This window comes from Argiope bruennichi, chromosome 9 (assembly GCF_947563725.1).
Source record: "Argiope bruennichi chromosome 9, qqArgBrue1.1, whole genome shotgun sequence".
Classification (NCBI taxonomy): domain Eukaryota; kingdom Metazoa; phylum Arthropoda; class Arachnida; order Araneae; family Araneidae; genus Argiope; species Argiope bruennichi.
In genome coordinates, this window is record NC_079159.1 from 58,830,891 (window position 1) to 58,847,167 (window position 16,277).

The 16,277-nt window shown below is 27.8% G+C and overlaps 1 protein-coding gene across 1 annotated transcript in view; it reads right to left on the minus strand.

Moving 5' to 3' along the window:
• Positions 1-16,277, minus strand: part of LOC129985354 (CUB domain-containing protein 2-like) — a 182,597-nt gene that overhangs the window by 46,767 nt on the left and 119,553 nt on the right. The window lies entirely within an intron of this gene.

Genomic DNA, 16,277 nt, shown 5'->3' on the forward strand with positions numbered 1-16,277 from the left:
GAAGAATTTCTACTTAAAATTAATTAGTATTTATTTTTAATACAAAGAACTACGTATTACTATTATAATTAAAAAAGAACTTTCGATTTTTGAATAGGAGAAGTATATTTAGCTAGATTTCGCAACTTTGTGAACAAATTCTGATCTCTGCATAAAGTAACTCCATGAAGAGCCCTCATAACCTCGGTATAAGGTAAATGCGTCTTTCTGATTGACCTTAAAGTCATTACTCATCATAAAATATGTTTTTTAATCTAAAGATAACTAATTTTATTATTTAAATTTCAATTTTTCAAATTCGGAGATAAAAATCTACAAATGATTTCGAATGATTTAAAAATTATCGAGGAAATCTAAAGGGATAATACTGTTATGCTAATAAATAAGGAACGTTAGTAAAAGAAGTAATAGCTACCTGTTATTGGTCAATGCGCACCTGGAATTGTAAAAATTAATTCTTATTTACAATTATGCTCTGGAAAACAAATTTATCCAATTATAATTTAAAGAATATTCTTAGATTTAATAATTGGGTATATGAATAAGAAAATGAAATAAAAAACGAATCACAATTTAATCTCTATTACTATTCGCAATGAAAATATTGAAGCCATAAAACAACTTTTCTTCCGACTATTCAGTTGTCAAAATTCATATTTAGATTTGAATGTGTAATTGGGAAACACGTAAAATTAAACTAATATTACGTATTAAAATGAACTAACTGTGATTGCACAACTCTGTTTATTTAAATACTTTTAATATGGTGTAAAAACAAGAATTAATAAATATATTGTATGGACTCCGTTTTTAAAGGCTTATATACAGTATAGCATATTTACAAAAAAGTTATCATTAATTAGATTTTCTTTTGTACTTTTTATTATTTATTTCAGCGTTCAGAATATCAAAACATTTTAGTCATTACGAATATAAAATTTCATCTTTTTGAATCTTTCTGCTAGTTTAATGAACCAATAAGAAATTTTAAATTTAATTCAAATGCATTCATTAATCATTATTTAACAAATAAAATTAATTACCATGAAAATTAAATACCTCTAGCTCATTTCATAATTTCATAAAAATATTTTTTCATTCATCTAAAATCCAGGAAATAATATCACAAAGGTAACAATCCCATCTCGCACTTGCTTCAGTTACTTACTACTTTAATTAATTGCGGAAGGAAGCTCTGGTGCAGGATATCATTAATTACAAAGATCTTGGAAACTGATAATTTCCAGAGCTGTAAAGAATGATTTATGCGCTTGCAATAACAAAAGAAGGGACGATTTAATTCCACCATTCCTTTAGCATAAAATTCACCAGAGGAAATCTATATAATTATATCTGCGTCAAAGCCTCTTGACCTTTTAATATGGGTATTTTAATAATTAATTTTATTGAATACGTTCTGTGTTAATATTATAAACAATCTATGTAGGAGGAAAATTTCTTTTTAATTCAATTATACTGAATCAATTTTAAGAGGATAGGTCATAAATTAATATAAAACTGTATTTATTCAAGCCCTTATGAATACATGCAACGTTACAAAAATATATATTTCTCTTGAAAAATAGATAATTGCGATTTCCTTAAGCATATAAATTAAATTTTGCAAGATATTATTACAAATTTAAATTCTGATTAAGGTGTACGTACACACTTGAAGATTTTTTTTTAAAATTTTAACTTTAAAAGTCCAGTTTTTTCATAGTAGGTCATTAATATATGTTTAAACTCATTTCAGTGAGAAAAAACCATACTACACTAATTATTAATTAATTAATTAATATTTAATGAGCTAATTAGTCTATTTTTTGAAACATAATATCTTAAATGCTAATTTGCACAGACACATAATTCTAATTGGAAATTATGCCTAATATTAATCTTCATGTTGTCTGCCTCAATCAAGTTATAAAAATGTATAGTTTTTTTTAAACAATTTTTTCATCAACGATGAATAGAAAAAACGAGATTTTTTCTGTAATTTTAACTTTCAAATAGCTATAAAAAATTTATTTCTATAAATATAACTTTGATTGAGGCACAAAACATCCACTATTTCATACAGATTATTTTGATATATAAATAGATGTATTTGGTTAATTTCTTGTTGAGTTATGATTGTTTGAATGAAGCAACATAGTGGGAAAATATCATTCTTCATAAAATGAGTTTTATAAACACCGTAACTAGGGTTTTTAATGAAAGCACCTCAAGAAAAATAATTATAACTCGAGAAATATTCCGAATATGGACAACATTTTAGTATCGTTTGAAAGCTAAAGGATCAGAAAACATTATTAAGGAATAAAAAAATATTCGATATTTTGAAGGATTTTCGAAGTTTCAAGTGTGTACATACACCTTAATGCCGTTTGTAAAGTTACTTACAGTTGCAATTTAAAATTTATCTTATTTTGCTTTCAAGAATTAAAGATATTTTTTTTTTAATTCGACGATGTGTAAAGTCCTTGTGTGCCAAAAAATATACTACAAGGCTTACAGATGTCAGTCAGTATACAATTGATAGCGGAAGAAATTTCAAATATAAGGGACGCAGGCAAAGAAAAATTGGGAGAACAAGAAAATGAACAAGTGCAAACCAAAAATAAAATTAAATTGCACACATACTAACAGAAGCAAATAGTAAATGTTTTTAATACAATTGGAGATTAATGATCAAATAAAAATAAAATATTTAAAATACAAAGCATAAGAGTGTAAATGCAAATATATGTAAGCAAACACACAGAAATAAAGTCTAAATAATACGAAGAAAATGCTATTAATATATGCACGAAAGGAAATGAAACATGATTTACTCCGTACAAAGGCAGATAAAGGAGGAAGATAAATTATATTGTTCTTTAAAAGGCAATTCCTAAGTTTACGTCTTTATGGAATAAAACTGATGCACTTTGGAACATTTTCTAATTCGTTAATTTCAATTTAAGGAAATGTCCCTTCTGTTTGAAGTTAAGGTGTTTCTAAAACCATTTTAGAAATAAAAATTTAAAAAAGGCATATTTTATCAAGAATTTGGAGATATTTAAATAAGTAAAAACATAATTTCATGTACAATGTTATTTGAAAAACTGGATAAAAGACAAATTCTACTTAATACGAACTGAAATTATCCAAAACTCTTTTATTTATTTAATATGATTTAGAAGAATCTTTACATAATTTGGTTTCAATTAGTTTGTTATAATTAAAACCAAATTATGGTGAAAAGTTTAAAAAGACTTTAAAAAAATCTCAAATAAAATTTTCAAATTATGTACCATAAATTTGATTTGTCTTTCCAGAAATAATATTAATTATGTAAAATTAGCTGCTAGCTTATTTATTACATCAAATTGAATGTGATACACTATATCCATATACATATTTATTAATTGTTTCAAGTTTGAGAACAGTATCCTAATATTGTAACTAAACTTAAATTTTGAATAAAAAAAACCTAGTATACTTTTATAGAAATTCGATATAGATATTTCGAATGAAAAATCTACGAAAGCTGAAAACCATGATTTCATTTTATGATGTTATATAAGCAGCTCAGTTAATACTTTGTTTAAACAATAAAATTTAGTTCATTTGGCTCAAAAAGAGAATCTTAAGAAACACTTTAAAATTATTTGATATTATAAGTGCATTTCTTTTTGTACAAACATAATAAAATGATAAATAAATAATTTATGTATTAATATTAATTTCGTAAGTTAAATATTCATTGAATTATAAGGGAAACAATCTTGTAAATAATCATTTCTTATGTGAAAAAATTTAGATTTTAGTATGTTTTTTAAAGCACATCTAAGCTTAAAATTTGATAGAATGTATCCCAATTTTGAATACTACTCAGGAATTTCTAATATGAAGAATATTAATAGATACAATGTCTTTATAGCTTATTACTTAAAATATAGAAAAACAAAATTAAGATTATTTAATGGTAAAAATTTTTTTTAATGTCCTTGAGAATCGCATAAATGTTGATTTCGATTTTACTTATTTATTCCGGACATCTAAGAATCAAATGTGTATTCTAATTCACATAACTACAACAAAAATAGTCAACAACAAAAACATCATCCGCTTTGGTGCTGACATAGCGAATTCACTATAAATCTTTATGCCACGATGTCGCCAATAAATAAAGTTTGTAATGTCAAGAATCAAAAAGTGCCTGTCCTAAAATGCTCTGTCAAAGTTTTCTTCATTTTTCTCGAATTTTTTTTTATTCCTCCTGTCAAAAGTTAGATAAGAAGATCGAGGTAAAATAAAGTTGGGTTAGGTTTGTTTTCTGGCCTTTTCTAGAAACATTTCAATGCCAAATCTTTACCATGACATGCTGGTATTTTTTGAGAGCAAGAAAAGAAACAGACAAGATCGGAAAGAGTGGTCTTGACAGCATTTCCTGATCAACGTTTGATTGGTCAGAGAAACAGACAAAACGAAAGATGTGAGTTAAGGAATTCTTCCAAAGACAGGTCATTGTTCTAATATATTAGAAAAGAGCAAAATTAAGCGCACTTTGTTTGTGGAACAAACAAACCTTGGTTTGTATTTTAGTTATATAGCTGACTGAAAGGTTTTGAGGTAGTACAACTGAAAAATTAATTTTTATGGAAAATTAATTAACTTTCAAAAAAAATAATTTAACCCTTTGCATTCGGATGGTGACTCGGATTTACCATTCAAGATGATGCATCATTTTGACGTTTTATTTATTTATTTAATTTTGATAGTTAAAGATACCTGCAGAGTAGTAATAAGATACAAATTAACTAAACGGGGGAATTCAATTTAAAACAATTATATATATTTTTCGGATCAATAAAGAAGCCTTTGTAATAGGTGAAATTATTATGCATCGAATTACTTCTCTAAGCTCAAAGGGTTAAATGTATTTTCAATTAGAAATCAGCTAGTATACAAACTGAAGAAGCCTAGTAATTTTAGAGTATAATATTTTCTATTTAAAATATGGTTTATAAAATAAGCCTTTTTGATTAAAGCCAAAATTGATTCACCGTTATAGAGAGAATAATAATAAGGAATCTGTTTTACTAAAAGCAATGATAGGAAAAAAAAAAATCATTTTATTACATTTAAATCTATCAAAATAGAGATGGGGTTACTATGCAAAAGCACGCCAAACAATTTTATTTTCAGTATTTGAAATACCCAGTTAAGTGTTTCAAAAGAAATTAATTTCCATGTTTTATTATATAAATCAATTTAGAAATAATTGAAAAAAAATATAAACATTAAATAAGCCTTATTTTCTCTAATGAAATTCATAATGAAGCATTTTACTCTTCATTATATATTAATTAATCATCGGAAATCTTAGAATTGTGTATATTTACTTTAAATACATAAATGGCTTGTTAAAATTTAGTAACAAAATATGGGATGAAAAAAAATAATTTTCTATCCTATAAAAACAAATGTTCATAATTTTAATAAAAAAGAAAATACAAATAAATTGTTTCTCAAGACTGATATTATTCGTTGAAAGAATTGAAAATATTAATTCTTTGAGATTGCAATTTCAAAAAAGAAAAAAAAAATATCCGCTTTCACTTTAATTTATTTTGATTATCACCAAACAAAATAAGAAATTCTTTCCTCCAGCAACTTTTAAATATTGCGGCGAAAATGCTTATCCTCTTTTCAATCTTAAGCTACAACAATTGTATCTGCATATGTTGCTGATGCATAAAGTTTTCAATGCATTTTGTTCAACGAATTTTTCTTTCGTATTTTCCCGCCAAATGTCTGCTAACAGAACAGAAAGAAAATAAACTTTGAGCTTTCTTTTCAATTTAACTTTCTAGAATCGTTTCGATGACAGAAATGTACAGTGATGGATAAATGTATAATAGAAATTTTCGAATAGATAAGGAATAAGAAGAGCAAAAGGGATTTTTCGCCAAGTAATTTCCCACCTTTTTCCTGATTGGTAAGCGCAATGAATAAAGAGATGGATTTAGATTAAGATATTCCTTTTAATGTAACTGATGTATAAAGTTTTCAATGCATTTTGTTCAAAGAATTTTTCTTTCGGATTTTCCCGCCAAATGTCTGCTAACAGAACAGAAAGAAAATAAACTTTGAGCTTTCTTTTCAATTTAACTTTCTAGAATCGTTTCGATGACAGAAATGTACAGTGATGGATAAATGTATAATAGAAATTTTCGAATAGATAAGGAATAAGAAGAGCAAAAGGGATTTTTCGCCAAGTAATTTCCCACCTTTTTCCTGATTGGTAAGCGCAATGAATAAAGAGATGGATTTAGATTAAGATATTCCTTTTAATGTAACTGATGTATAAAGTTTTCAATGCATTTTGTTCAAAGAATTTTTCTTTCGGATTTTCCCGCCAAATGTCTGCTAACAGAACAGAAAGAAAATAAACTTTGAGCTTTCTTTTCAATTTAACTTTCTAGAATCGTTTCGATGACAGAAATGTACAGTGATGGATAAATGTATAATAGAAATTTTCGAATAGATAAGGAATAAGAAGAGCAAAAGGGATTTTTCGCCAAGTAATTTCCCACCTTTTTCCTGATTGGTAAGCGCAATGAATAAAGAGATGGATTTAGATTAAGATATTCCTTTTAATGTAACTGATGTATAAAGTTTTCAATGCATTTTGTTCAAAGAATTTTTCTTTCGGATTTTCCCGCCAAATGTCTGCTAACAGAACAGAAAGAAAATAAACTTTGGGCTTTCTTTTCAATTTAACTTTCTAGAATCTTTTCGATGACAGAAATGTACAGTGATGGATGAATGTATAATAGAAATTTTCGAATAGATAAAGAAGAAGAAGAGTAAAAGGGATTTTTCGCCAAGTAATTTCCCAAATTGTATTATACTAAATTCGCAGTAATTTTTAATTGTATTATTCTAAAAGGAAAGAAGCACTAAATTAAATTAAATCATATTTCTAGAATACAAAAGAATAGATTATCTTTCATTTATATCATTGAGTGACATGCATAGCTAATATCTATTTGGGATGAGTTACTAAGGAAAAATTTCTATTCTTTCTTTTAAATTCGTTTCCTTTGGCTGGCCCAATAGTTCTTCATTAACATTGATTGTTTAAAATTTTTATTAAATCTCTTATGCATGTCTTGACATTTCTGTTCTTCTAGATAAAATATTTTTAAGCATCAAATTGTGATGTTTATAAAATCATGTAGCGGAATGGCTTATGTTTTGTTTATTGAGTACATGAAACTTTTTAATGGCATTGAGCTCCATAACAACATAGTGACATTAAAAATATTATTGCCCTGATAGCTAGCATTAAATTCAATCTTGTCTTTCGTGGTAAATGTTATTCTTCTTTCTTATTAATTACACAAATAGTGTGCTTAACCTTCTATTTTTAGCTTCTAACACTGAAAGAAACTAATGAGATTAAGTATATTAAGGAGCAATGAAAACAGTTTGGATTTCATTGTAACAACCGGAATTATCATTAACAACTAAGCACAAAAATACTCTTAAAATGATCAAAAGTTAGGAAAAAGATTGCACAATAATTAAACTGATATAATTTAAGAACCACTTTCTCTATTTCAAATTCTTCAAGATGCATTTTTGTGAATTAACATTCTTCCGCGCAAAAATGTCAAAATTGTGCAAAGTTTTAATTAATTAAAATTTTGAAAGCAATTTTCCCCAACGTACTTATTTGATTTCTCCGAAGTATGCATGTTCCAAACTTTGTAGATCTATAGTCTGTCTTGCAGAGTGTCATCAGACACACAAACATATTTATGTTCGAAAGCATACACGTACATCAACACTTATTGAAGGCACATTTCTGATGATTTCAGTATTTTTTTCTATTAAATATTCATTAGTCACAAACATATATTTGTCTTAATTACGTTATTGACGCCAAGCATTAAAATACCCTCCAAACATATACCATTCCGGACATCGATAAAAAAATTATCAAGTTAAGCTTGAGCAACGTTACATTTTTCTTTTGTCTTCTTTCCATAATTTTAATTTTGTGATCTATCAAATTTGGTGAGATATAACTCGAATAAATATAATTTGTTGATCGCGTCTTAGCACTGAATTGTTACGTAAAGCTGTTAAATAAGAATTAATATTTTACACATAAAGAAAGAAAACATCGTGAAAGTCGGAATGATTTTATTACATCTGACTTTTAATTACCTTTAAAATATCCGATAAAATTACCTTTTTTAAAATCATGAAATTATTTAAGTATATATTATAAGGGCTACGAAAACCAATAATATCAGCTGAAGGAAAATATTTCTTTTTTTTTTTCCTTCAAAATATTCATTTAAACATTTCAAAGGCGAAATTTTCATTTTGCTTAATTTGAGCTTTAATGGAACAAACAAGCAATATTCTTGAAATATTCACTATTTTTCGCTCGTAACGACAGTATGTTTTATACACTAACAAAAACATAAAGGTGTCCCGTTTCGTATGAAATTTATTAAGTGGCTTTTTTATAAAACTTATTTTTCGTATCGTAGGATCAAATGTTTACACTGTGTGTTTCATTTTAAAATGCGCATTTAAAACATTTTCATTTTCCTCACAAACATTTTCTCTGGAATCTTCCTGTCAAATATCAAGAAAGAAAAATGAAGTGCAGTTAGGATTTCTCTTTCGGGATTCCCTTTCTTCAATTATTTTCATGACATATTACTCCTCTGACTGATGGATTTTTTTTAAAGAAATCAACAAACGGACAAGGATAAAAAATGACATTCTTTATATTTATTTCTCACTTTTCGTCTGTTTGAACAGCATTATATATAAGAAATTTTTTTTCAGAAGGTTAAGTTCTGTGTGAAACTGAATCGGTGTATCTGCAATCATATTAGTATTGTTTTTGGGACAGACACAAATGTAATCTTATTCCTATTTTCATCAAAAATGGGAAAAAAAATGTCAAGTTCATTTGAGCATGATATCTATTTAGTAGTAGTATTGATGGTAAATTAATATATATTTTTATGGTGAATATGCTTCAATACTAGCGATATAGGAAATTCTCGAAAATTTTCGATTTCGGTAATTAATCAAAATATTAAAAAATGCTACTTACCAAATCTGAGTATAGGCTCAAAAATATACTCATTATTTAAGATAATTGTTTTATCACGTTTAAACGGAATTTTTGCCAATGCAATTGAGTTGAAAATAATGCCTAGTTATCGTTAAGATGATGAAGACATATTCTGATTTTCAAAATTGTCTACGTAGTAAAATTGTAAATGCAATCATTTATATAAAGCTAAGGAACACTAACAGATATTTCAATAATAACACAAACTAATCTTAAGGGTGAAATTGGGCTTTAGAGCACAAATGATATTTAACATTTTATTCTTTTTTTAACTTTTCATTAACTGGTCTTTTACACTGAAGTTGATTTATAATAGAAAGTTCACGAAAGTAACGATTTCTTAAGAAAGTGGCAAGAAATAAGAATATGAAATCAAGGATTCAAAATCAATATTTCACCAAACCAATTTGGGAGTTGTTAATATAAATATTAAACGATCTGAAACTTGAGGGTTATCTCTGCTTCAATAACTCCTTCAAAAAGCATGGAAGTTGACCATAATCGAAATTTAGAGATTCATCTCCTGTAGAATTTGCATGTCTCTGAAGTGGAATATCCATGTATCAAATCAATCAAATCTGGGTTAATATTATAAAATTCAATTTTCCACAATCAAAAGAGAATAACATTAAATATTTGAGATTCACAATTCATAGTAGAAGTCAATTAGAATTAACCCTTAACTGGGGACGTGCGGTCTGTGAGACCGCTAGCGATGGATTTTCTGTCACCCCTATTCTATTTTTAGCTCAATTGAATGGATTGACCCTGTAGCTTCCTATTTTGTGACCTTCAATACACGTGCACTTTTTCAATCGATTTCAGTAGATGCTTTTTAAAATAATTCAGTTATTTCTTCGAGCGCGGTCTCTAAGACCGCATCTCCCTGTTAGTGTCCCAGTGATAAACAAGGCTTAGCAGATGGCGCTAAAACTTGGACCGCGAAATATCATCCAATTTACTGATTCTATTATGAAGCAGTGCTCCAGACATTATTAAATGAAGTAGAAAGTGATTTCAGTGATAAGGATAATTGTACAGAAAAGTTTTTCGATGAAAGCTCGCTTTCAACCGATTTTTATATGTATGTTCCCACATAATTAATTTTTCTAGTGATAATCCATTTTGAAAAATTTATAAAATATATTAATATATCAAGAGAGATATATACAGAATTTATAGGTTGATTTTTATATTAGTTTTTAACTTGTATGTTTAAAATGCTCTAGAAAACCGTGCTATGAACGTCACACAAACCGATAAAAAAAAGGGCCAATTTTACCCATTGTCCTTTTTATTTTTATTTTTCATATAATTGTTGAATTTTGCATTATATTCTCTTCTATATACCTTCATATACTGTAAAAATAAATATGATTTAAAAAGTAAAAAGTAATATGCTTTTTCAAGAATATTATTTATTGTAACATGTAATTTGAGAAGAAAATGTATGTTCCAACGCATTTATTTTTTTCAATGATAATATATTTTGAAAAATTTCTAAAACATATCTATATATCAAGAAAAATCTCTGAAAAATATGCTGGCAGTTTTTCATACTAATACATTCATTAGAAAATTTAATTTGAGTGTAAATGAAATGCGGTCACGTAAACCGCACCTCCCCAGTTAAGTCCTAAAATTTCACCTCCCCAGTTAAGGGTTAAGATTCACAGAACAAGAAAAAACAAAAACAAAAAGAGTTTTTATAAAATTATGGGGAAGTATTTTAAATATTGAATTCAGAAAACTGTCTCAGCTAGTTTTATCAAAAGCAGCATAGGCTGACCTGCAGACATTCCAAAAGAGACCATAAAGTTCTAAGGTTTCTGAAGGCATGCGGAGACAGAATAAATAGTGGACTTTCAGGTCAATAGAGGAATTTATATGGGACCCTCTGGAGACCACTTATCGGACTTCACACTGAGAGAGGGAGATAGAGGCTTACCGACCAGGGAAAAGCTGTTTCCTCTACTTGTGAAACGTTTCCGATAAATTTTTCTTTCTCCTTTATCAGCACTGTGACAGAGACTCTTATCACGATGGTAGTGGGCTAGTTTTATTTGCTGAGAAAACTTCGTCTTTAGTATCATTGGGGGAAGCTCTTGTAGTTTTTTTGTTATTCTCTAACTTTATCGGTACCTGTAATGTCAGCTTCTGTTCTAATGTAGTGGACGGTTTTAATGTCAAATATGGAAATGCATAACTAGTTATGTACGAATAAAATTTAAATTGGTTTTTGATGCGTTATTTAATACCTGTAATATCAGCTTTTGTTCTAATGTAGTTGATGATTTCAATGACAAATATGGAAATGCATAAGTAGTTATGTTCAAATAAAATTGAAATTTGTTTCTGATGAATTATTTAATACCCGTAATATCAGCTTCTGCTCTAATGTAGTTGACGGTTTTAATGTCAAATATGGAAATGCATAACTAGTTATGTTAGAATAAAATTTAGATTTGTTTTTGAAGCGTTATTTAATACCTGTCATATCAGTTTTTGTTCTTATGTAGTTGATGATTTCGATGACAAATATGGAAATGTATAAATAGTTATGTTCAAATAAAATTGAAATTTGTTTCTGATGAATTATTTAATACCCGTAATATCAGCTTCTGTTCTAATGTAGTTGATGGTTTGAATATAAAATATGAGAAAATGCATAAGTAATGGTGTTCAGATAAAATTGAAATTGGTTTTTGATGCGTTATTTTTATAGTTCGAATTGTTTTGGAGAAATGAGTTTAAAAATTGAGCATATTTCATATCTCTAATTAAAATATTTTACGTTTTATGTTAATAGAAGATATAATTTATATCCTCCAATGATTCAATAGATCCACGCATGACATAAATTTTTAATTATATTTATTTAAAAAAATGGTAAATGTGAATGGTTTATTTAACTTGTATTCATCTGTTATGGTTGGGAGAGATGCCACAAGTTCTCTCCCAATCGAAATTAGAATTGTGTTTGCTTAAATCTGTGAATAAAATAACTCAAAATTTTCTTTGATCTAGACGAAAGAAAATAAAATGGCGATAGATATTTACTCCAACTTTGTATACTTCTATGAAACTTCGAACGAAATCATTGCAGTGAATTCTATCAATCTAAGCAAATGTGAAAGGGAAAAACTAAAAAAACCCCACTGTATAAATTAAATTCGATAAGCAGATTTATCCTCAAAATTGTAGAAGTGTAATATCCATCAAAGAGTTTACCATATGTCGGTTAGCTTATTCGTATACATTAAACACTATTATTTAAAAACTTACATAAATGAAATACAGTACAGTTACAGTTAATGCTAGTACAGTTCTGGGCTATGGCAAATTTTTGTTTCAATCTGTCGAAAAATATAAGTTTAAATTGCATATTAGATTTTCTTCACTATGCCATGAATCACAAAATCCTAATTTGTGGGGAATATTAATCTGAACATTCACGCGACTCACGGTCTTCTTAGAAAGTATGCGAGAAACGTTTGAAGAGACAAATTCCGTTTGTTTCATTTTGAGTTATGTCTTCTGACTCATACAGACAAATGTATCAAACTTCATCGGAAATTCGAATCATTTGTTAAGGTCATTAAGAACTATAATTAGTTATTAGTGAAACTCAATCACAAGACGATGTTTCCTTAATCTCTGTCAGCCAAAACATAATTAGAATTTTCATTTATTGGCTGCCAAATTTAAATAAATTGTAATAAATATTCTTTCATAACTCCTATCCGTTCAATGTTCTCAAATGATGTTTCTAGAATGACAATTCAAGGGACACTCTTGTAAGGAAAGACATTCAAACAAGCTTTGAATGAAATAAACCACGAAGGGGAGTGAACTTCTAATCATCATTTTGAGAGCGAACAAAGTGAGGCAGGAGTCGCACAACCTGTTTATTTGTTTCCTGTCGTTGGCAACCACTCCTGTCCCTGAAAGCTCATTATCGCCTACTGACAAGGCAGCTTCGCTGGAACAAACGATTTTCACTGAGTTAATTAGGGTCCCTGCCAAAATCGTCTGTCGATATTCATTTTCGCAGTAGGGAGCTCAAGAGGGAAAAAGTTTTGAAGAACGGAAATGGGATTTTAAAGAAAGGAAGTTCGTCTATCACAAACTTATTTCGCTTTGACGAAAAAGATTTTATTGAGTTAGCAAAAAGAAAAAAAAAAAACAACATTCAATAAAAACACATACATAAAATGGAATTTCCGTAGTTTTTATGAAGTTTGAAATCTCATTGCATGATTTTCACAAAATGGAGGTCGTTTCAATAAAATGCCGGTGAACTTGACTGTCAATAAAGGTGAAAAAAGAATTTCAGATATTTTATTAGATTAGAAATTAAAATCACAAAAATCAGCTAGAAGAATGTTTTATGTAAATGTTAAAAGAATTATTTTCGTCCAATTTTTTCCATCTAAAATTATACGTTGCTTGTTAAAAAATTCCTATTAAGTTTGATAGAAAATCTTATAATTTATGAAATATATCGATTTTTATGAATTTAAGATTATATTTTATTACGTTTTATTTCTCTGATTCTATCTAGATTGAAATGAATAAATGGACTTTATATTTTAGCTTCAAGACAGCAGCATTTTTAGCTCTACAATGCATCAAAGATTTGATATGTGAATGGACGTGGATTCTTGTACCTATCATTCATTTTATGGAATGGCATAGAAATTTGATTTGAGGGAGAGGGTACAGCCTCAATTGTTCAGCCAAAATTGTGATAGCGATTCCAAATTGTCCTTTATAAATAAAATAATTCTCCTTTATAAAGTAAAATAATTTCGACTGTTTCTATTTCAACAGTTAAAAAATGTATCTAAAGAATTTCATAAGCTGATAATTCAAAATAATTGTTGTTTGAAATCTAGTTCTAATAAATATTCCATGTATTTCTTTAGATCTACAGAGGCTAAATATTTTGGACAAAATTCCAATTGAAATTTAACTGACTTATAATTATAGAGATCTTATTACTATTACTGTAAGATTCATACTACCTACCCGTATTTAGAGCACCCATAATACGAATAACAACTCCACTCAACTGGAATGCGAGAAGACTTGAAAATAAAATGCTGTCGAAGTTTCTAGGCAAACGTATCTCAATAGCCATTTTTGTAGGGGAAAATACAGATTCTGAAAACCATACAAAGATTGAAATATCATTGGTTTCTAGTTTTTGTTTTGAATTTAATATTTTTTTAATATTCTTAGAAATGTTGTTGGCATTTTTATTCAAATTTGATACTATATGGTTCAATCATTTGCATATAATTCAATATCTCCAAAATCCATCAAGGAATATGATTTTCAGAGGATAGTAGAAAAGCATATTTGAATCAAAATCTACATCTTTCACAGTACGGCTTTTCTCATTACAATCTAGTTACATTGATTTTAAACTGATAGTAATGATCCATAATTGCCTTTGTTAATATGATCCATCATTCAATAATGATAATATATATCATTATAATTATAATGATATGATAATGATTTCGGAATTGGAATTGAGATTAGATTCCCTTAAATGAAATTCTGGCATGTGTATGGCCCGGATGTATTTTAATCAGCTACTGAAGATTATTTGTCTTCTGGATGTTGTGATACAGATGTTAAAAGATTGACTTTTTGCGTTGTCATATGTAGTATTTGACATTTTTCAACGGTTTAAAATGACCAATTCTTTCCTAAATAAATTTGTACGACATCAAAATGAGACATTTATCTAAGTTGAGTAGATTCAACTTTGTTCCATTTCAGGCTTCAGTCTCTTTTGTATAATATATATCATAATAGTCTTGAATAATGAATTCAATGTTCTATTTTCTAAATATTTTTTAAGTTAAGTTTTGATGTGTTTTTAGTCCTCAAATGCCATAAATCTTTATAATAACCGATGGAATGGTATAATAAAGCGTCTGCTACGGCCAAGAGACAAAAAATGGGGAAACTAAGCAATAAAATAAAATTAATATTTTCAAGCTTTTATTTTGAAAATATATTAATGTCATTCTATGTTTTTTTTCTATTGGGGTCCGTCAGTTTGATGATTGTGTACTCGGAAACAAATAAAAATGGGGAATGATTTATAGTTCAATTCGGTAATGCATTTGTTTTTGTGAAGGCTCCCACCCCCGCAACAAAAAAAGATACTAGATAAACATTAATTTAACGATTGAAGGATATTTCCATTCCTGTTTGTTATTAAAAAGCTTCCATCAAAGAAAAAAAAATCGTAAAAGCAATTTTTGAAATCAATATTCAAAAGTTCTGTTTCTAGAATCAGGATGAGTCCACTCCCTCCCAAAAAAATCCCCCAAAGTATTTATCATTTTGAGGAAGAGTAACATTTATAATTTATTTTATATTTGCGTTAAATAAATAAATGAGTTTAAATGAATTTTGGATTTTAAATTTTGAATGCTTACAAGGGCTTCAACATAGACGATGTAAAAAACGTTTGTAAATAGAAGTAAATAACATCAAACATATTACAATAAGCGACACTTGCTGATATAGTATTTTCAAATAAAAGTTTTACAAGCTATTGTTTTAATGACCTATTAAAGAAATTTTCAAGCTTATGAAAGCAATATAACTAACATGAGTATGCCAAATGTAGAAAAGAATTATATTAAATACAGATCAAGTCTATGATGTATCCACTAACATACAATAAGCCAAATAAGCAATTATTTTCGTTCTGTTTCTACAAGGAGTCAAAGAATGTAGTTAAAAGAGTATGAATTGCACTTCTACGAAAATTTTCTGCATTGATAGGATTATTTCGGATGTCTTGTAACTAATTATATATTTTTATTCTTTTATTTAATTTTTGTATTTATTCACTTATTTTGAGCGAAACATCGAACATGAGATTTGAATACATTTTCTAGCAAATATTTATATCTCTATCTGTAGGTACTCATAATAAAGAAAAATACGTAAACGCAGTATTGAAAATTTTTAAATTTTAATGAGGCAATACTCAGATAGGTCTCAGGTCCATTTAATTAGCAGCAAGAAATCTGGCTTCGTGTTCGAATGTTTTCATCCATGCACAATTTAAATAAAAATAATTTAT